The sequence below is a fragment of the Pinus tabuliformis genome, chromosome X (assembly GCF_031772625.1).
Source record: "Pinus tabuliformis cultivar Carrire ecotype Pingquan chromosome X, CPIR1, whole genome shotgun sequence".
Taxonomy (NCBI): domain Eukaryota; kingdom Viridiplantae; phylum Streptophyta; class Pinopsida; order Pinales; family Pinaceae; genus Pinus; species Pinus tabuliformis.
Genome location: NC_142308.1, coordinates 95,470,833 through 95,494,303, shown reverse-complemented (window position 1 = coordinate 95,494,303; position 23,471 = coordinate 95,470,833). Strand labels below are relative to the sequence as shown.

Below are 23,471 nucleotides of genomic sequence, written 5' to 3'. Positions count from 1 at the left end.
GAACCTTCTTGTTACAAGGGGGAAGCTTCTTAATAGGTTTGACATGATGCTATGGTGGAAGAGTACTCTTCCATCATGCAAAATGATGTCTGGGAGATAGTACCAAGACTAGATCGAAAATCAATTGTTGGATCACATTGGGTGTACAAGATCAAGTATGCAGATGATGGGAGTGTGGAGAAGTGTAAGGATAGATTCATAGCCAAAGGGTTATCTCAGGATGAAGGAATAGAATACGATGAGATGTTCACACCAGTGGCTCGATATTCATCCATTAGGACTATTCTTGCGATTGCAGCATAAATGGGGTGGAGAATCCACCAAATGGATGTGAAGACTTACATCCTTAATGGAGTTTTTGAGGAAGAGATTTATGTTGAGCATCCTGAGGGATTTGAGACTTTCAATAGAGACACATATGTTTGTAGGGTGAGAAGAGATCTTTATGGGATCATCCAGGAACCTAGGGCATGGTATGCCCTGATAGACAACTACATTCTTGGATTGAGCTTCACCAAGAGTGAAGATGACCCGAACTTGTATTACATTGTGGTTGAGGCGAAACCTATTGTTCTTGTTTTCTACGTTTATGATTTGATATTGACATGGGATGATGAGCTCATCTATGACTGCAAGAGATTTATTGTAGAGGATTTTGAGATGAAGGATATAGGGTCGATGCACTATTTCCTTGGGTTGGAGGTATGCCATGGTGTTGGACATATATCCTTGGGACATGGAAGATACACGTAGGATATTCTCAAGAGGTTCCACATGCAGGATCATAGGGCTATGACCATGCCTTTACTCACAAATTGGAGGAAGTTAGATGCTACCAGAGGTGAGCTAGTGGATTCCACTCTATGTTGACAATTATTTTTGAAACCTATGGTTTTGTAATAAGCTACAAAATACCTCACCTCTATCATGCCTAGCCATGCCCCAATTGGATGTCAGTAACTTGTTTCATCTGCCCTATGATCTTGTTTTTACTGCTATGGCCGAGAGGGGAGGACCACTAAGAATTTTTGATTTATGCATATTGCACTACATCCATGATCTGAAGGAAAAAAATGCACATTCTTATGATTGTGTATGTTTTTCATAGGACATTAGTTCGATGGTTCAATGATGTTTGCATTGGCCACACCTTTGTCATATTTATTTCGCCACCTTTACAATTACAACACACATGTTAGTCAACATAATTATATGATGCACATGATTAATGAGAAATCATATTAAGAATTATGAATATTATGTTTTCCAAGATATCACTTTTTGAAAAATGATCGTGTTGCAAGTTGATAATACACATGCTACAAAATATTTTATTGCAAATAATTAAATTGTCAAGGGTTGTGTAAATTTTTTTTGTCATATCACTAGGTCTGTGGAATCAAAAAATTATGGATTAATATTTTAGTGCAATTCTATGGTTGTAAGCGCTCCATGTCTTAACTATTGCATTGTATGAAAGTTATATGCACTGAAGGTTAACCACCAAATATCATGATACATTATAACACTTGTTATGGAAACTCATATGTATTTATGTGATGTGAACTCTGGTTAATTTTTTTGGTTTTTATGAAATCTACATCAATGTGGGAGCTCTGCTGAGTTGGATGGAAAGAGGTTTACATTCCACACGGTATTGATATGACTCATTGGGTGACAATTTTTAGTGTATAATATTTGATATCATGGAAAACAATTGTGTTTACATTCAGAATCAACCCTTCAGCTTTAAATTAATTGGCTGTATGATATGGTTCTTGCATGTGGTATGAATAAAGTTCTTAGTTTTATTGTTTGATAGGTCTGCATTTACTTATTTAATTTGCATGGCCTTGAAGCCTGTGAGCTTGTACTATGAATTTAATGAAAATATTAATGGAAAATATGGGGACTAATTTCTATCCAAGGCTCATATTTGTAAAGGGGTTTGAGTTATCATCTGCATATTTGGTATTTGTAACAACCTTGGTAAAAAATCCATGTAATATAAGACCATGGTCTTGGGACACTTATTCCAAACTAATTGTTGGTAAAAATATCCTAATGGGTGTTATTGTGGCTAAAGGAAATTGGCAAAGGCAATGGCAAAGGCTTTGGAAAGAAAAAATGACAATTTTGGCACATTTATTTATGAAAATAAAGGAAATTAGGAGAAAATGAAGGTGAAAGGTGTTAGGTTGCATGTGAGGAGGGATTTGAAGGAAAATAGTGGAAAATGAAGAAAATAGAGGCCTCATTGATAAAAAGGCTTCTAAGGATCAATTGACAAGCTGTTGCTCAGGTTTTGCATTGGATCAAGAAAGGAAAAGAAGGCAAGAGGAAGGAAAGAGAAACCAAGGAACAACAGGATCAAGCAACTAAGATATGATTCTTTGCAAGTATCAATTTGCATGTGTGTTTTCCTTGTTAGATTCGGCATGCATGTATTTCATGTGGTTCTTTCATGTCATGGCATGGGTTTTTCCAGGTGTGACAGTGTTTTCAGCTTAGTCTTGCCATTTCTGGATAGCCATGGTGTGATGGGGTTCTCATGTTTTGGTTGAACTGGATTTCCGGATGGATTCGAAGTGAGTGAGGTGGATCTCCAAATGGTAGAACACATGGCCTAGTAACCCCTAAACCAGACTGTGGGTTGCGGTAAAGCCAAATTTTGTGTTGCCTCAGTGAACCTAGAAATCCTTGCTGATGAAAGACAATATATATGGTAAAGCCAAGAGGTGTTTGCCCTTGATTCGGCCTAGGAATCTTTGCTAGTGAATGATAAGATATACAGTAAAGCCTAGAGGGTGGTGTCTTGTTTTAGGGCCTAGTGATCCCTGGATCAAACTGTGGATTGTGGTAAAGCTTGAGAGACTAGGAGACAAGAAAATTCCCCACGGTGTAGGTGGAGAAATCTGGTGGCATCCATGATTAATTTGCCCTAGTGATCTAGTGGAGATCATGGTAAAGCCTATTATCACATGTTTATTATGTTGGCCTAATAATCCTGGATGGATTACGATAAAGCCTAGTTTCTGTTGATGAGGGTGAGGTGGTTTAGCCTCGGGATGCCCTAGTTGGTCCTTTTGGTTTGGGTCCCACATTCATGCTTGGAATATGGAACAGGGGTGAAGGGCTGAAGAGAGAATTGGATCAACCATTCTATGGTTGGGTGGAACGTGGTAGTCCCATATCAGGTTGGCTTTTGCATTCATTAATAAGAGGTTATTTCCTTATTATTTTATGTGTAAATGTACTGGTTTATATGTAGATTCTATGGTTGATGTATCCTTGATATTTCTGTTGTTATTATGCTGGTTATAAGTATGTATTGTGGAAATGATGATGTATGGATCTCCTCATGTTTTGTTTTGTAAATGAATGAACAATGTATCTATGACCTAATATATGATAATCCAGCTAAGGATATAAGAGAACAATGCTTCTTAGCGATTCTCAGATAAGTATGATACCCCGTATTCTTAAATTTGTTGTTTACACATGTAGATTACATATTTGTGATATGTTTGACGGAATGCATGTTATGGATAGTAGGGGTCCAGTGAAGGGCTTATTCAAGTAATTGCATTTGTATCATCATTCTATTGTTATCTTTCTATTCTAAAGATGTCATTTAGTTCTGGGCAGTGACCTCGAATCTGGGCCTGAAAAAGTGGCTCAAATCCTGGGGACGCTGGTACAACAATGACAAAAAGTGTCCCTGTACGTTGGCATTGTTAATCTAGGTTGTCATTGATGTCAATATGGCAGTGTTTGTGATGGAAAATTCTTTGATACATGATTGCTCATTGATGCCCATTGATCATAATGCTCATAGTGATGAAAGTTTGATATATGATGATATGATGAGATGAAGGAGCTAAGTGGATTGAATATATATATATATATATATAGAAGCAGTAGACCCAAGAAGGAAAGCCATTGAAATTCAAGAATAGGAGCAGTCAAAGAAGAGCTATCGAAAGAGTTATTCAAAAGATTTATCAGAGGTCACAGGAAGATAAGCCACAGGAGAAACATCTATCAGAAGATCGGAAGAGTGAAGAGAAGTCATAGGAGTAAGAACCCAAGAAGAAAACCATGTAATAACACTACATTGGAGAATTTATATCGGAGGAACTGTATCAACGGTTCCATTATATTAAGTTATGTAACACCGCCCAAAACCTCCGATGTGCGGTATAAGGTGTAGACTTGATGTGATTATATAACACCGCATCCGCCACATCGCAAGTCCTTTTAAAATATGTTGTCATGTTGGAGTTCCGATTGCAATATAATATATGGACCCGATAGGACTATCGAAACAGGTTTATTGTATTATCGCGTCTGCAACGTCAGAAGTTATGTACCGCAAGTCTTAAAGGATGTCATGTTAAAACAATGATTGTGATATTACTGCGGTCTCGATTGCACCACTATAATATGACTCAATGTAATATCGCATCCGCGTATCAGAACTTTCATATCACAAGTATTAACGGGATGTCACGGTAAAACGCCGATTGCGATAGTATTACGGGCCGCCGATTGCGATAGAGTGGTGGACCCCGAACCACCGATTGCGATAGAAGCTGTGGACCTGACAGATTTATTAATAAATGCTTGATACTATATCACATCCGCTCCATCGGCAATAGGGGTATCAGGATGTTATATCGTGAAGCCATAAGGTTGCGATTGTGGGATTTTCACGAGTTGTGATTGCAGGAGTTCGGAAAAATTGCGATTGCGATTAAAGCTATGACGTGGCGTGTGGGGACCTCTATTGATGCGATTTCCGTAAATAACAAGGCTATGTTATAATTTGTTGAATATTAACAAAAGACTCTCCGATATATATTTTTAATATACAAGTCAACCTCCCTCCAATAGACGTGACCTTTGGTCATTGGTGAAACTCGTATAAAAACGAGTTAAAACACTTCACTTCAAGGCGTGGATCTCGGGCATCGATAACAGAGAAGAAAAACAATTCACAACTCGTGAACTCGAAGGAAGCTGAAGGATGAGCGAAAATAAAAACAATGAATGTAAGCCGAAGGTTGAGCGAGACAGAGAAAAGAATGAAGCCAAAGGCCGAGCGAGTGAAGAAAGAAACCAGAGGTCCAACAGAGGAAGAAGAAAGCCGAAGGTCGAGCTTTTGTTGACTGGGTTATTCATTAAAATATCATACCTATGATGAATCTGTCAAATCACAACCCACGATCTGTTACAAGGACTGCATAGATATGATTGTTTCTAATTGAACTCATAACGTGAAGTCGTGACGCTCACACCTCTGAAGTACTCCTAAACCGTACTCCTGAAGCAATTACCGCGATCGTTAGAATAGAGGGTTGAAACAGAGAATTGTTTGTGTACATAACTTAGTACAATTCATTGTAGACACATTGAAGTTGTGTGAAGACTATTGTACATCATGATGGCTATTTGAAATCATCATGAGGTAACTCTGCAGACTCTGTTTGGGCAAAATGAATAATTGTGAAGACTCCTTCATATGAAGATAGGTTATCATTGGTGTAGCAGTGAAGCTGTAGATTGACAGAACACAGTGAAGAAGATTTTGAGAGCAGTGTAATACAATCAAAACATTTCTTGACAAATCAAAACTATAGGGTCAGATCCCTTAGGGTTGGTGCCTCAGAAATTGAAGGATTGGTGTCCTTAGAGTTGGTGCTCCTAACTCTAAGGTTGGAGTCTTGACGAGATAGGGTCAGAACCCTTGGGGTTGGTGCCTCATAATTGGAAGGATTGGTGTCCTTGGAGTTGGAGCTCCTAAATCCAAGGTTGGTGCCTTGAAAAAGATGGGGTTAGAGCCCTAGAGGTTGGAGCCTCACAAAAGACCAAGTTGGTGCTTGGCAACAGGTTGGAGCCTGGGAATTGAAGATCGATTTCTTCATCAAGGGTTGGAGCCTGGGAATTGAAAGTCAATGTCTTCATCAAGGGTTGGAGCCTGGGAATTGAAGGTCAATGTCTTCATCAAGGGTTGGAGCCTGGGAATTGAAGATCAATGTCTTCATCAAGGGTTGGAGCCCTATATATATTGTACCTGATTTATTTTAAAGACTATATTAATAAAAGCATTTAATCCTATTGTTCATTTTGTGTTCTAAATATAACTGATTTAACTGGTAAATGTTACAATTGAGAAGGAATACTGATTCACCCTCTCAGTATTTCCAACAGGAATTCCATGCTGTGGGAGTGTCCAGAGCCCTTTGAATGTAGGCATGCCCATATCATGGGAGAGTCTGGGGGTTAATTGGTCTAAAAACTCAGTAGGACCCATGGGCTGGTTGCCGGAAACGTTGGGATGGTTCATGGGAGTCCTTATGCTGGTGTGGAAGGTTTGTCTGTTGTGTTTCCGTCGATTCCACTTCCTTAAGGTCACATAGGAGGTTGAATCCCATCATCGTAGCTTCTCGTCACATGTTTACCCCAGTTGGCCGGTTACTTGGGTAGATGTGGGAGGAGGGTGTTACAGAGCGGTATCAAAGCATGGCTCACCCCTCAAACTGGATGGGCGGTGTGTTGGTCATGCATTCATGTCGGTTGCATGTGTTCCTTATGCCTATAGTCCATGTTCTTGTTGGATTTGCATGGTGTTGATCATGGTTGTAGTGATGTCGCCATGTGAAGGTTGATGTTTTTGTTGTGGGATATGTCGTCATGAGTGTTGTATATGCATTTGTTATGCATGTCGGTGTCTATATGTTAATACGCATGCATTTTCATGGTGAAGATTGTTGTGCATAAGGTCATTGTATGCAATTAGGTCATCATGATGTTATTTGTATGTTATGAGGCTAATGTGTTGGCTGAGATAGAGCAGGAGATGCAGACCTTTAAAGTGAAGTTGCAACAATGGACTTCAGGGTAAGAGCAAATCATATACATGGATTGTATGTTTGGCATGCATGTATGTTGGTTAATGGATTGTTATATGCATTAGGGTTATATACATTAGGTTTATGTACATGTCTATTGATGTTATGGTTACATATATGATAGATGCTAGTTGATTAGTGTAGTCATATGCACGTGTGAGATAGTCATGAGTGATAGTAACTTGTGGTTGTATGCATTTTTGTTGTTGTTTTATGTTAGATAACATGATGATTATGTTATATGTTGTTGATGAGTACGTTATAGGTTAACTTGTTGTTGTTATATGATAGTTTGCTTGAGGATTAGGTTATATGTTGTTGATGAGCATGTTATATGATAACTTATTGTTGTTATATGCTAGCTAACTTGATGATTAGGGTTATAGAATTAATATTTTGATGTTATATGTATCATGCTAAATTGGATTGGCCTATACAGATGGTTAGGGTTATGACATTCAGGTATGAGTCAACTTATTTGTGACATCGTGTTGTACTAATCTAGAATAAACGCACATGTGATTGTTATGCATGAACGACAAATGTTTATGAGCTTATGATGTAAACATGTTAGTTATTTACTGTTATGGATATCATGATCTTATTTGTGTTTGAGCTCATGTGTTGCAAAGTTATATCGTGCTAACTAGATTGATTGTGTATACAAGATAGCCTCCCCTGAGATACATTAAGGTATGAGCTTACTTATGTCGTCTACTTTGTGCCTGAATGTTTGATTATTCCGTCTATTTGGTGTTTGAGTGTTTGGTGTATATTATTTCGTTTAGCTGGCTTATCTAACATGGTACATTTATAGTTGTTTGAATGTTTGATTAACTGAATGATATGAGCATGTGTCTATAAGATTTCTTGCCGAAATGATCTTGTTTTAAGATGATTTTACTAACACATGTGTTGAGACAATTGATATGTACTTGAGTGTAAGTAGGTGATAGTTGTAGCATTATGTATTATGACTGATGAATGTGAGTTGATTGTGTGGTATGATATGGTTGATAGACTTGGTAAATGTTGATTTGAAATTAATATACATGATGCCTTGATCTTTGGAACGTGAGATTGACATGTGTGAGAAGTTGCAGTGCAACATGCTTGGTATTAGCTTGACAAGATAATAGTTGATGTGTTTATATACTAACAGTTGGGTGATGTGAAAGTGTATAGTAAGACTTGATTGCAACAAGGTAAAAGGGTAAAGAAGAGAATTGGGTGAGGATTCATTTGGCTATGTTTTGGAAACCGCAAATCCAAACAAATGAGTGATTTGCATACATGAAGTCTTATTAACCCTAATTTGTTTGAAATTATGTGGGTACGTGCTATATTCATGGATATGTATTTGACAGGTATAACAGATAGTGTCCAGTTATAGCTAGATCTGTCAAGGGGATTAGAGTCCTTTAAGACATGAAACATATGTTTTCAGCTACAAGGAAACGTGCTTGGCATAACAATATAAGGTAACTGGTGTATTGTTATGTTTATTTATGCATTGATAGTTATGTGTTTGTGGCAATATGATGCAGGGGATTACATGGCAAGAGATTGCTATGAAATATTAAAGAAGGCTCGGGTTGAGCTTTCCTTGGGAACCATGGGGATTGAGTCATGGTGTCTATTGTTAGTCTTGTGCTTTTGGTATTTTGTTATTTGTAGAGCTTGATTTGTGGGTTTTTTTTTTTTAATCTTATTTTAATGTCTGGTGCAAAAACTTGCCACTTTGTTTGTGGCATCGTATTGCTATTAGTTTTCATGATTTTATTCTTGGTTGTTTTTTATTCTTGCCTTTTGTGTTTGAGTCTTGGGAATTGGTTGGGAAAGAAGAAATTTTGTGGGACTCTAGGAGGGCTGTGTGGACCCAACAAGAAATGTAAGACCTGAATGAAGCTCAATGCATGAGTGAGGGAAGTTGAAGGTAAAAATATGACAATCGGTTGGTTTGGTTCGGTCCATTGGTGTAAATGGATAGTGGCAGTACAATCATGAGAAAGGTAACATGAAAGGTGAAGTAAATGGATCTAAGACGTCAGATGCCTTGGCTATGTTGGGAACGATTTTTCTCAATCTTGTGCATGATGTGCACAGATAAAGGGAGTTCTCTTAACCTTGACCTTATGCTATCTGGTAATTATGTTATGATCATGATTATGCCAATGTTTATATGTATATATGTGTGTATGCATGTCATTGTATGACAAGATCATGATTGTTTTATGCTAATGTTTATGTATATGTATCTATGTATCTACGTATCTATGTCACTGTACGGCAAGGTTGTCAGGGATCATTCTTGTGGAGGAATGATTGCTTATGTAGGTGAATGACATGATGAGGTTCCTGGTTTTACAAAGAATCAAGTGGGAAGAGTATTCACAACAATCAATTGATATTGTATGCTTGTATTATGACTATGTTTATGTTATGACATGTAACGCTAAAGGATACATCAGTGGAATGAAAACAATGTGCCTTGTGGCATGCTAGGATAAGCATGGTGGCAGAGACAGTGTGGCATGCTAGGATAAGCAAGGTTGTTTAGTAGAGACAGTCTGGTTTTGGATGTGTGGTACTACTGTTGTGCATATGTTGTATATGTTGTATGTGTTGCATCTGTGATGTTGTGCGCATGCGGTGTTGTGTACATATTGCACTGTGCACATGATGGATATGCGGTGTGGTGTGCATATGGTGTTATGCACATGTTGGATATGTTGTGCTGTGTACAAATGATTCTATGTGCATGTTGCATATGCAGTGCTATGTACATGTGGTGTTGCATTCATGTTGTACATATGGTGTTGTGTGCATGATTTTACAAGTGGTGTTGCGTGCATGTGGTGTTGTGTACATGATGTACAAGTGACACTGTGTGCAGGTGGTGGTGTGTACATGTAGTGTCGTGTACATGTCGTGCATGTGGTACTGTGTGTATGTGGTATTGTGTACATGTTGTACAGGTGGTGCAGTGCATATGTGGCGTTGTGTACACATTGTGTAGGTGGTGCTGTGTACATGTGATGTTCTTCACACGTCGTGCAGATGGTGCTGTGTACAAGTGGTACTGTGTACATGTTGTACCTATGGTACTGGTGTACATGTAGTATTGTGTTCATGCCGTACATGTTGTGTTGTGGGCATGCGGTACTATGTATGTGCATTGTGTAGTCATGGCATAATGACATGTGTATCATTGTGTACGTATATGTATTGTGTTGTGGTGTACACCAGATGTAGGAGTATGTATTGTGGTGTGTTGTACACTGGGGGTAGACGTATGTGTGGTATGTCAGGTGTAAGTGCATGTATTGCATGGTGTTGTATGGCATGTGTGGTTGTATGTGTGTGGTGCACATGGTTGAGGAGAAGACACTAGGTGTTTGTCTGGTGTGGTAACCAATCTAGTGTGCGTACGAAATAAGAACAAGGGTAGAAGCTGAAAGCTGACTAAATGATATGTATCAATATTTTATTTCAGTTTTTTTTATGCATGTGATTTATGTTTCTAGTTTATGATGATTACATGTGATCTATGATTATGGTTTATGATGGTTACATGTGATTTATGATTTTTATATATGATGGTTTTATTTTGAGCTAACTTAATGTGATATGTTTATACATGATGATTTGGTCAAAGATGTTAGTTTGACTTGTTGTGAAAGGAAGTGAACAAAATTACAAGTGTACCTTGTTGACGAGCCACCAATGTGGTAAGAATTGAAGTTATTTCCATTTATTTCGAATCTAATGAAAATTATGTGATTGGTACAAGAAGCATGAAAATACCTGTTTGAGATGATTGAAACTTGCTACAAGAATTAGCAACAAAAAAAGGAATTGGAACAGACATCAGTTTTTTGGTAAAGCTTTCAGGAGTAAGGCCATTGTGGGACACTTGTACCCAATAGTGTCCATTGATTTCCATGAGCATGCTATGACTGGTACGATGGTTTTGAGGTAGGTATATGCCTTGGTTATTTGAACTTCTAATGTGAGGAATCCTTTCCTATGGATGGGTCACTTGGGATAGGGGATGCCGAGGAACTTGGAAGGTGAGTGACTGAACAAAAGGGGTGACCAAATTTCTCGAGGGACTGTGTAGAAGAGAAGGGAAGGTTGGGGACGAATTTGTTTTGGTCATTAGCATTGCCAGATGTAATCAGATGCTCATGAAGAGTGTACCCTAGAAAAATGAGTTGGTAACTGTTCACTAAGAGGAAAAGTGGCACAAGATTATAACACTGGACATTGGATGCATATTTGACCTTGTAGTGGATTCTGAACTTCCTGGGAAAGAGGTGAATCCTCATATTACTTTGAGGGTGGAGGTGCGAGCCTATGGATTCCCTTGTTGCAGATGTAGACATCGTATCCTTTATTTGCCGGTTGAGCAATTGTGTATCTATGTATATGTGGTTATTATTGTAAATATCATTATGAGTTGTGTTATAAAGCTCCAGTAAATGGTATGTTTGACATGTTTTACTAGATCGTCATTGTAAATGCTGCAACGAGTTATGTTATAAAGCTCCACGGGAAATATGTTTTGTTTTCAACGGTCTTGCTACTTACAAGTCTCATTGAACACCGAGGATAGTGTTCCCCCAAGGGGGGGGTTTGTAACAATGTTAGTTAAAAATCCATGTAAATGTAAAAAATACAAGACCACGATCATGTGACACTTATTCCAAAATGAATATTTGGAAAAACATCCTAGTGGGTGTTCATTTCATTTATTATGGCTAAAGGAAATTGACAAAGGATTTGGAAAGGAAAAAAGACATTTTTGACACATTTATTTATGAAAATAAAGGAAATTAGGAGAAAAAAATGTGAAAGGTCACAGGTTGCATGTCAGGAGGAAATTGAAGGAAAATAAAGAAAATAAAGGTCTCATTGATGAAAAGGCTTATGAGGATCAGTTAGCAAGATTTTTCTCAGGTTTTGCATTGGATCAAGAAAGACAAAGAAGATAAGAGGAAGGAAGGAGAAAGTAAGGAAGAGCAGGATCAAGTAGCTACAATGTGATTCTTTGCAGGTATCGATTTGCATGCGTGTTTTCCTTTCTAGATTTGGAATGCATGGTATTGCATGTGGTTCTTTCCTATCATGGAACAAGTTTTGCTAAGTGTGACAGTGTTTCCAGCCTAGCCTTTCCATTTTTATATAGCTGGTGTGACGGGGTTCTCATGTTTTGGTTGAGCTGGATTTCCGGATGGATTCAAAGCTCAGTGAGGTGGATCTTCGAATGATAGAACACATGGAATAGTAACCCCTAAACCATACTATGGGTTGTAGTAACGCTAGATTTTGTGTTGCCTCGGTGGGCCTAGGAATCCTTGCTGGTGAAAGGCGAGATATATGATAAAGCCAAGAGGTGTTTTCCCTTGATTAGGCCTAGGAATCCTTGTTGGTGAATGGTGGGATATACAGTAAAGCCTAGAGGCTGGTGTCTTGGTTTAGTGCCTAGTGATCCCTGGATCATATTGTGGATTGTGGTAAATCTTGAGAGACTATGAGACATGAAAATTCCTCACGGTGTAGGTTGATAAATCGAGTGGCATCCATGCTTGTTTTGGCCTAGTGATCTGGTGGAGATCATGTTAAAGCTTGTTATCACATTTTTAGTGTTGGAATAGATAAATCATGTTATCACATGTTTATCTTGGATGGATTACGGTAAAGCCTAGTTTCTATTGATGAGGGTGAAGTGGTTTAGCCTCGGTATGCCCTGGTTGGTCCTTTTGGTTTAAGTCCCACATTCATGCTTGGAATATGGCACGAGGGTGAATGGATAAAGATAGAATTTGCTCAGCCATTCTATGGTCAGATGGCACGTGGTAGTCCCATACTGGGTTAGCTTTTGCATTAATTAATAAGAGGTTCTTTCCTTGGTATCTTATGTGTAAATATACTAGTTTATATGTGGATTCTATGGATGATGTTCCTTGATATTTATATTGTTATTATGCTGGTTATAAGCATGTATTATGACAGTGATGATGTATGGCTCTCCTAATGTTTTGATTTGTAAATGAATGAATAATGTATCTATGACGTAATATATGATAATGCAACTAATTATATAAAGGAACAATGTTTCTTAGCGATTCTCAGATAAGTATGAGACCCCTATGCTTAAATATGTTGTTTACACCTGTAGATTACATATTTGTGATATGTTTGATGAAATTCCTATTATAGCTAGTAGGGGTCCAGTCAAGGGATTGTTCAGGTAATTGTATTTTTATTATCATTCCGTTGTTATCCTTCTGTTATGAAGGTGTCATTTAGTTCTGGGTAGTGACCTGGGCTTTGGGCATGAAAAAGTGGCTCATATCTAAGGGACACTAGCACAACACTGAGCAAGATAGTCCCCAGATGCTGGCATTCCATGACATGGGAGCGTCTAGAGCCCTCTAGACGTAGGCATGCTCATATCATGGAGATTCCGGGGGTTCATTGGTTTAAAAACTCAATAGGACCCAGGGGCTGGTTGCTAGGAAGGTTGGGGGGGTTCTTGGGAGTCCTCATGCTGGTGTGGAAGGTATGTAGTGTTTTCATCGATTCCACTTCCTTAAGGTCACACAGGAGGTTGAATCCCATCATATTAGCCTCTTGTCACATGTTTACCCCGTTTGGCCAGTTACTTGGGTAGAAGTGGGAGGAGGGTGCTATAGTATTAAGGTTCATTTTGAGTTTTTTCCAGTTGTGAAACCTCCATAGATACTAAAGGCAGAAAACTCAACTGGAAATTTTGATTCTACATCGATAAGGGTTGTTGTTTCATAGGTCTTAAGTGCATTATAGGTAAGAATTTTGATTAGTTACACATTTCACTGTGTCTTTTTCACTGGTTGGTTGTATTCTCTGTGTATTTATTTCCCTTCTCCTCTTGTCATACCTCCTTTCATTTGCTAGTAACTCCCTCCTAGTTGTCTGCTGCCCTAGCTTTTAAATGCTTGGGCATTTAGCCTTTGGTTTTCTCGAAAATTAAAAGAGATAAAGGGATCTTCTCGCCCTTTCTATTATGACTATCCCTCACAGGTCATTAAAGTCAAAATTTCATACAAACCACTCAGGGTTTTTGATAAGGAAAAAAGGGGAAAACCCCATGTATTCATAGTCAAGATAAATTCTCCTTACTGTGTCAGACCTGCTCACTACTTGAGTTCAAATTCTTGTGAAATATATATACAAATAAAAGAATACTCCCATGCCAATTGTATGCTACTTCAAAATCATTCTCTATTGAGAATTTTTTAGTACTCCTATTTATCTAGTTGCATGCATATTTTCAGTTTCGTGTTACAAATTTCACTACATTTATCTTATAAAATTCCATTCTGAACAAAAAAAAATATATGTTTCATAGGTCCACTTCTAAAAGTCCCAAATATATTTGTGTGCTATTTTGAGATTTTTACTCTTTTATACCCTATGGTAAATATCATTATAGTTACCCTTTTTCCATTATACTTTGAGTAAAAATTACATATATCGGGGCCAATCATGGAAAACCCCTACTCTCTATTGCACATTATCTCTGAACTGTTCCTTATGCCCTATTCACAATTTTATATTGTCTTTCCCTAATTTCTCCCTTTCTGCAAAACAAAATTACAGCTACCTGTCCAAACCCTTGCATGCAAATCATCTTATTTTGCTATATATTTATAGAATTCTTGCAGGCAATTTCCCTTATTGACAATTATGTTGTTACTTCTCTATGAATTAAATGGACTCTATGCAGTAAAAAAACCATTGTTCAAACCCTAATTTGGTTTAATCGCTTTTCAAAAAAAAAATGGAAAAGGAAGGGCACCCTCTTTGAATGAATTTTCCACTGCAGTTATGAAAGTTGATATAAATGAAAACAAAAATGAATATGTTATAACCCACTGTTAAGACAATTTTTTGTGTAGTGGCATGGCCCTTATCTAGTAAAGGAAAAAAGTAATTGTTATAAAAGGGTATGTTACCCTATGGTGAAAACAATATGATTTAGGTTTGAATCTCCCTCTTGCATTTTACTCCATCTCCTTATAAGCTTATTTCTGATTCTTTTTCCTCAAAACATATGAGAAGTGTCTGCCATTTGATTAGGTATAATTGATTTGTAGTAATTATATAGTGAAATGAGTTATTGATGGCTTTACCTGTATTGAAATTATGAATAATGATTTTGATTATTTACAAATATGAGCTTAGTTTCTCGAGGATAGGGCAAAGGCTAAGGAAGAAGGAATAGACCCCCATGATGGTGGTATTTTTGCAGAAACAAAAGGATTCAATTTTATATCCATTTTAACACTGATTCCGATGATTTCCATCAGTTGGCCACCACAATTAATCTTAACTTATGGTCTCCAAATATTTCTTGTATCCCTCCTGTCTAGCAAAAGAGTCTAGCTCCACCTCTCAGGCCTCATCATAACATACATAAAATACCATAGCCCTAGCCTACCAATGAACCAGTAAGTGTTCATGATGGCTGGAACCCCATTCAAAATTTTCTTGAATTCGAAAATATTGTTTAGGGTATTGCTCTCAAAGTTCCATATCTTGTTTCCAGTTCTCACTCAGCTACACATGCCTCCTCTTCACCTTCTAGAGGACCCAATCTTAATTTTCGTTCAAAAGGCATCCTCTCTTCTACCACTACCAGTCATGTTCATGATAAGTCTATTACTCCATCAACTGTTGTATTTGTTGGATCTCATCCCCTGTCCACTTCTTCTGCCAAGAATTGCTTTGCAAAGAATCTTAATCATAATGCTACCCCTGAATTAGTGCTAGATCCCACAAACTTTGCTCCGAAGGCATTAGAGATCAATAACAGTTGGGTGCAAAATAACCTTACTTCTTAATGGAAGGATTCCTAGTAGTGTCCAAGAAGAATTCATCTCCTTTTGCATACAATTTTTGACACAAATGGTGGATGTTTGATAGGGATCTTGATACTACATATTTTGATGGTTCATATTTTGATGGTAAACATTGAGATGGTGGATGTTTTGACTGGAATATTTTGGTGATGTTTTATTTAGACATGTTAGCTTCATGGTTCCACAATTTTGACTTTATGATTGGATGTATGGATATAATTTAGGACAAGGTTACACATGCAAACCTCATTATATATCTTAATATTATGTTTATTTCTTTATGGGAACGTTTATGTGATGCATGCATATTTTTATATGGTGGCTATCATGCATTTAATATATTATGCTGATTTTGAGGTCGAAAAATTCATGGAATCCTTAAAAATGCATTAGGTTGCTTCCAAACACGTGTTAAGGTATATTAGGAGTAGAACATATTATGGGTTGTTATTTAGGGAGATTGATGGAGTGAGTCTTCAGGGACTCAAAGATGCAGATTGGTCAGGGGGTTCAATAGATAAGAAGAGCACTTGAGGTTATGCTTTTAGTGTTGGGTTAATAGTTGTTTCTTGGTTTAGTAGGAAGCAGAGATCAATGACACTGAGCTTAGCTGAGGCTGAGTACATGAATTCCAGCTTGGCAACTTACGAGGCTATTTGGTTGAGGAAGCTACTTGTTGGGTTGTTTAGTAAGGGGTTGGAGCCAACAATCATAAACTGTGATAATCAGAGTTGCATCAAGCACTCCGAAAATTTAGTGTTTCATGACTACCCCAAGCACATCAAGATCATGTACCACCATATTAGATATTGTGTTCAGAGGGGTAAAGTCATATTTCTATACATACCTATAGAGGAGTAGACAATAGATAACTTGACCAAGGCATTGGAAAGAGGCACTTTTTCTACTTCAGAGACAAACTGGGTGTAGTACATAACACCTTCCTCCTCTACTAGGGAATGTTAATTGAAAGAGATTGAAGGGTTATAATAAATTTAGAAGTGCAATAAATTTGGAAGAAGGAACCCACAAGTGAAGCTAAGGTGCAATTTACTCTCTTTGTTTTGGATTAGGAAAATTCTCTAATTTTCTTATGAGTCAAAAATAGTAAATCAAACTCAAATGTGCATAGAGATTTATTTCCAGTTTGAATTGAGTTCAATAAGGAAGTTTGAATTGAGTTCAAGGAGCTAGTTTTTACTTGAGATCAATGAGCCAGTTCAACTTGAGTTGAGGCAGCCAGTTCGACTTGAGTTCAAGCGACCATTTCACTTGAGTTAGTTTGATTATATAAATAAGAAGGGAACAAACTTGGTAAATCATGTGACGATGCACTAGAACGATTTGTGTGTGCGAGTTCAACAAGGAGTTTCTAGATTAGCACGTAAAGGCAGAGAGAGATCAAGTAGCCTCAAGAAATTTCTAGAGCCAGAGCATATCACTTCATTCATGAGTTGGATTGTGTAGGAGGCAATCTTAGCTTGTACATTCCATACAAATGTGCATGAGAGAGGCTGAGTAGATCAAGGATGCATAGATTGGTGTGTTGAGGAACAAATAATTGGAAGAGAATTTCTCCCAATATTTTGTAATCAGTTCCTGAATTTTTTTTGAGGATATTGGTAACACACGCAAATTGGAATGTTTTCCCCAGTTGGGGCTTCCTGGGTATTTCTAGCGCATTGTTTACGGAGTATTCATGTCTTCATAATTTTATTTTTATGTTGCTATTATTTGTTAGAATACTCAACATATTTAGTAAGTGAATTTTGTTTCAGTGCTTGCATCTCAGAATACTTTTTAAATTAATAGTTGTGTATTAGAAAACTAACAATTCAAATTTAAATAAGGCCTTTTCAAGTGGTTGGTCATGATATTTGACTTGACTGATGTTCCAATAATGTTCATGAGGTTGACAGATGATATCCTGTGGCTGTTCACCAACTCTTTTGTGGTTGTATATTTGGATGATATTTTCATATTTAGTAGAACCTGGTAGAAAAATTTGCAGCACATTCAATAGGTCTTGAGCATCCTACAAAAAAACAAGTTATACACAAATATGGAGAAATGCTCAATTGGAATGCAAATAATTCAATACTTTGGATACATGTGGACGAACATGGGGTGCACGTGGACCCAACCAAGATCCAAGTCATTTGGGATTAGCCAGCCCTGACAACTCTAATAGAGCTCTATAGCTTCTTAGGCCTTGCTAACTTCTACCAAAGGGTCATGATGGGGTTGTTTTATATCACTTGGCCCTTAAGTCAAGTGACCAAGGGATGTATTTTTTTTTTCTTGATCTATGTCACAATATAAAACATTCGAGGAACTAAAATACTGCCTTTTTTCAGCACCGTTTCTCACATTTCCATACCTAAACAACCATTTGAGATTGAGATAGATGCCTCTAACTAGGATATTGGTTCAATCCTCACTTACCAAGGACATTCATTGGCCTATCATAGAGAAACACTATTTGATATTGTTTAGAGATACCCCACCTATGACAAGAAGATTTACTCCATCATATAGGTCTTTCAACAATGGAAGAATTATATTTTTGGGAAGGAGATAACCGTCTAAACTGATCATACGTATTTGTAATTTATTTATACATAAGGTAATTTACAGAATGAATTCCATAAAAAATAGTCCACATACCTTCAACAATTCCATTTGAACATCAAATACAAGAAGGGTAGCACAAATTATGTTGTAGACTACCTCAGTCGCCCTCGAGTTGTGGCACTAACCATAATCCTTAACTATTGTGGGCAAGAGACCTCTAGGTGGCCACAACTATACAATAGCGACTCTAAATTCTCTGAAACATACTAGATATTGATTACAAGAAACAAAGTTACAGACTTCCATCTCTAGGATGTGCTCTTGTGCTACTTGGGCCACCTTTGTGTTCCTTCAAGCAAGCATGCAAAGCTCATATGGGAGGAACATTATAGTTGGGTGGTTGGGCACTTTGGTGTGGAGAATACGATAGTAGTAATTCAAAAATATTTGTATTGTTCAAAGCTATTAAATCTCCTAATATCAACCCATATTTATTTTCTCATGAAAATGATTTATTCCCAACAATTTATTTAATTAGGCAAATAAATTCTGAATTACTGGAAAATAAAATCACTGGTATTTTGACCCCTAGACATTTATGTAGTGGAAATAAAAATTTAGAGAGATGATTCACACATTGCAATAGATAAATATTTCACCCACAACAATTATCTGTCATTTATTTATTTGGAAAATCAGGGTTTTTGACCCACATAGAATTACAAGGAAAAATAGAATTGTTGGAACAAGTATATCGACCCCCACTGGATGAGTTCGACCCAGGGAATTCGACCATCTAAAAATCGACCTCTAAGTAATTTGGCCTGGAGAAATTTGGCCAAATCAATATGCTGGAAAATAAACCTTGCACCTTCCTTACAATATTCCATTGCGCCTCAAGAAATTTGGCCTCCAACAAATCAACTTCTTGTTGTGTGTGGAGCCTGATTATCTTCTTTATTTAGAGGTATCGTCACATTGGACCCTAGTTCGTAATGTGGCGTCAATGCGGCCCGTAAAATGTACGCCGCCAGGGGGGTCCAAGGGGGGCGACGATGATTATTTGGAGCCCCCCCGGCGGGGGATTAGGGGCAGCGCCCTCGAAGCTAAAAATAGATGTAAAATTGCCTTGTAAAATGTTGTAATTTCATAGTCAATATGGGCCATTCATTAGGAGGAGATATGACGGTAGAAGTTATGTTTAATTTAGGGTTTTTTTCCCTAGAAGGCAACCCCTCGCTATATATGAGGGAATTGTATTGCGTCTATGTAGATCTGTATTCTAAGTGAGGAAAGAGAGAGGAGATTGAGAGCGAAGAGGGAATTACATCGGATCTGCTGTAGGTTGTATCTCTCCATTTTGCTGGATAATATAAAAAGAAGGACTGATTATTTCTCCGTGGACATAGCCCAAATTGGGTGAACCATATATATCTGTGTCTCTCTTGTTTTATGCGTTTTCTGTGTATATATTTCTACAATATATTTTATGTGTTCCATTTCTATGTAACATATAATTTTATAACAACTAATATCAGAGCCGAAGGTCTTTGGCTGATAAACTCGCATGAGAGAAGGGTTCCTAGTTCGAGTGGGAGCAATGGCAGAAGATGGTAGGTTTAGGGTCAAAAAATTTAACGACCAAAACTACCAGCTACGGAAGATGCACATGGAAGATTATCTATATTAGAAAGATTTGTACCTACCATTGAGCAAAAAGACAAAGAAGCCAATGAGTATGACGGACACAGAATGGGATATTCTCTACAGAAAGGCACTTGGAACAATACGGTTGTGCCTAGCGGTGTCGGTAGCCTTTAATATTTCAAAGGAAACGAAAACAGAGGGTTTAATGTCGGCATTGGAAAAATTATATGAAAAACCCTCGGCCTCAAATAAGGTATTTCTTATGAAGCATTTATTTAATATGAAGATGTCAGAAGGTGGATTTGTTGCTAATCATTTAAATGAATTTAATATAGTTACCAGTCAATTAAATTTTGTATGGGTAACTTTTGATGATGAAGTTAGGGCTCTGTTATTTCTGTGCTCATTGCCAGAAAGTTGGAATGGTTTGGTTATGGCCATTAGTAACTCTGTCTCTGGATCTAGTACTTTAAATTTTGATGATGTTGTCGATGCAATCCTTAGTGAGGAAATACAACGGAAAAGCTCCGGTGAGACATCAGGTAATGCTTTGACTGCAGAGACTAGGGGAAGAAAAATGGAAAGAGGAAAGAGCCCAGGATATCATAGTAAGTCAAGGAAAGGCAGATCCAAGTCCAGATCGGGGATAGTGTGCTGGAAATGCGGGAAGAAAGGACACCTGAAGAAAGACTGCAAGTCTTAGAAGGGAAAAGAAGGAGACGCGCAACAAGAAAACAATCATGAAGTGAATGTGACAGGTGATATGTTGCAATATGCTTTGATTCTTTTATTAGAAAATATTATTGATGCCTGGGTGGTAGATTTAGGGGCCTCATTCCATGCCACACCTGATAGGAAACATTTTCATGATTATTTTCAAGGAGATTTTGGACAGGTTCAATTGGGTGATGATAAACCCTGTAAAATCATTGGAATGGGTACAGTTTTCGTAAAACAGCAGAATGAAAATCAATGGCTATTGAAGGAGGTAAGGCATGTTCCAGATCTGAAGAAAAATCTAATTTCAACAGGGCAGTTGGGAGGTGAAGGCCGTGTGACTATTTTTACAGATAAAACCTGGAAGGTCACTAAAGGAGCCCTGGTAATAGAAAAAGGAGAAAAGGTTGGTACATTGTATTTATGCAATTGTATTTCTAATTATGTTAATGCTTTAACCTTTACAGGAGAAGATACAACATTGTGGCATCATAGGCTTGGGAACATGAGTGAGAAGGGGATGCAGATTCTTCACTCAAGAAATTTGTTGCCAGGTTTGAAGCATGTTGATCTAAATTTATGTGAGTATTGTGTTTATGGAAAACATAAGAGATTCAGATTCCTCAGAGTTGGGAAAGAAAAGAAGAGTGAAAAATTAGAGCTTGTGCATACATATGTATGGGGACCTTCTTAGGTATCATCTCTCGGTGGCTCTCGTTATTATGTTACTTTTATTGATGATGTAACCAGAAAAACCTGGATTTATTGTATTCGAAATAAATCTGATGTATTTGATACTTTCAAGAAATGGAAAGCTTTGGTTGAAAATAAGACAAGAAAAAGGTTGAAGTGTCTCAGATCAGAAAATGGAGGTGAATATTGCAGCAAAGAGTTTGATAGGTACTGTTCAGAGAATGGAATTTGCAGAGAGAATACAGTTCCAGGAACACCACAAGAAAATGGTGTGTCAGAAAGGATGAACAGGACAATCATGGAGTGTGCAAGGTGCATGAGTTTGCATGAAGGATTGCCTTTAAAATTTTGGGCCTAAACAGAGGGCCTTCAAGTTCCTTGGATGGTGGTATTCCAGAGGAGGAATGGACAGGTAAAAAGGTAAACTACTCATTTTTAAAGACTTTTGGTTGTGAAGTATTTGTCCACATTAATAAAGAAAATAGAACAAATCTTGAGGCAAAATCAAAGAAATGTACCTTTGTTGGATATGGTGTTAATTATTTTGGTTATCGCCTTTATGATTATGAAAAACACAAAATCATTAGGAGTAGAGATGTCATATTCAATGAAAAGGTTTTGTATAAGGATCAGATGCAGGAAAAGAAACAAGAAAAAGGAAACAGAGAATATAGAGTGCTTGATGAGATCATAGAAAAAGTGAAGGTGCCTGAAAATCATAATGAACAACAGCCAGAACAACAACAACAACCACAACAACAACAAGCACCTCAAATGCCTAAAAGTGGTGTTATAATATCTACTAGGATAAGTAGACCCCCTAAATGATTCTCTCCTTCATTATATTATGTATTGTTGACTGATTCTGGTGAACCAGAATGCTATGAAGAAGCAGTGTAGGTAGAAACTAGGAAGAAGTGGGAGCAAGCCATGAAAGAAGAGATGGACTCCTTATCACATAACTAGAATTGGGACTTAGTTAGGTTACCTGCAGGTAAAACAACATTGCAGAATAAATGGGTTTATAGGTTGAAGGAAGAAGATGGAGGTAGAAAAAGGTATAAAGATAAACTTGTGGTGAAGGGGTTTGCACATAAAAAGGGTATAGTTTTTGATGAAATATTTTCTCTTGTTGTTAAAATGACTTCAATCAGAATTATTTTAAGTCTAGTAGCAGTTGAGGATTTGTAACTTGAGCAGTTAGATGTAAAGACAAACTTTCTCCATGGGGATTTGGAGGAAGAGATATATATGCAACAACCACAAGCGAATGAGGTAAAAGGGAAGGAGAAACTAGTGTGCAGGTTGAAGAAGAGCTTGTATGGCTTAAAACAGGCTCCAAGGCAGTGGTATCTAAAATTTGACAGGTTTATGTCTGAACAAGGTTATACTAGATGCCACTTCGATCATTGTGTTTATCTCAAAAGGAAAAATGATGACAACTATATTATATTGTTATTGTATGTAGATGACATGCTTGTTACAGGTTCTAACATGCAGGAAATAAATGTGCTCAAAAGAAAATTGGCAAACTCATTTGCAATGAAGAATTTGGGTGCTGCAAAACAAATCCTTGGTATGAGAATAACTAGAGACAGGAAGAATAGAAAATTAACATTATCTCAGAGTGAGTAAATAGAAAAGGTGTTGAAAATATTTAATATGTAGAATGCAAAACTAGTTAGTATACCTTTGGCTAGCCATTTCAAACTAAGTAAGGAGGTGTGTCCCAAGACTTAGGAAGAAATGGCTTATATGTCTAGAGTTCATATGCATTAGCAGTTGGAAGCTTAGTGTATGCAATGGTCTGCACAAGGCCTGATATTGCACCTCCGGTGGGAGTTGTAAGCAGGTACATGAACAATCCAAGAAAAGAACACTGGATGGCAGTGAAGTGGATTCTTAGGTATTTGAGAGGTACCACAAATAAAGTATTATGCTTTGGTGGTTCAAACATTGCTCTACAGGGATATGTTGATGTAGATATGGCAGGTGATAGAGATAATAGGAGGAGCAC

General features: G+C 37.5%; 1 pseudogene; it reads left to right on the top strand.

Moving 5' to 3' along the window:
- Window positions 1-303: 303 nt before the first annotated feature.
- The window catches only part of LOC149138572 (cold-responsive protein kinase 1-like), a 63,493-nt pseudogene continuing 40,325 nt past the window's right edge, over window positions 304-23,471 (top strand).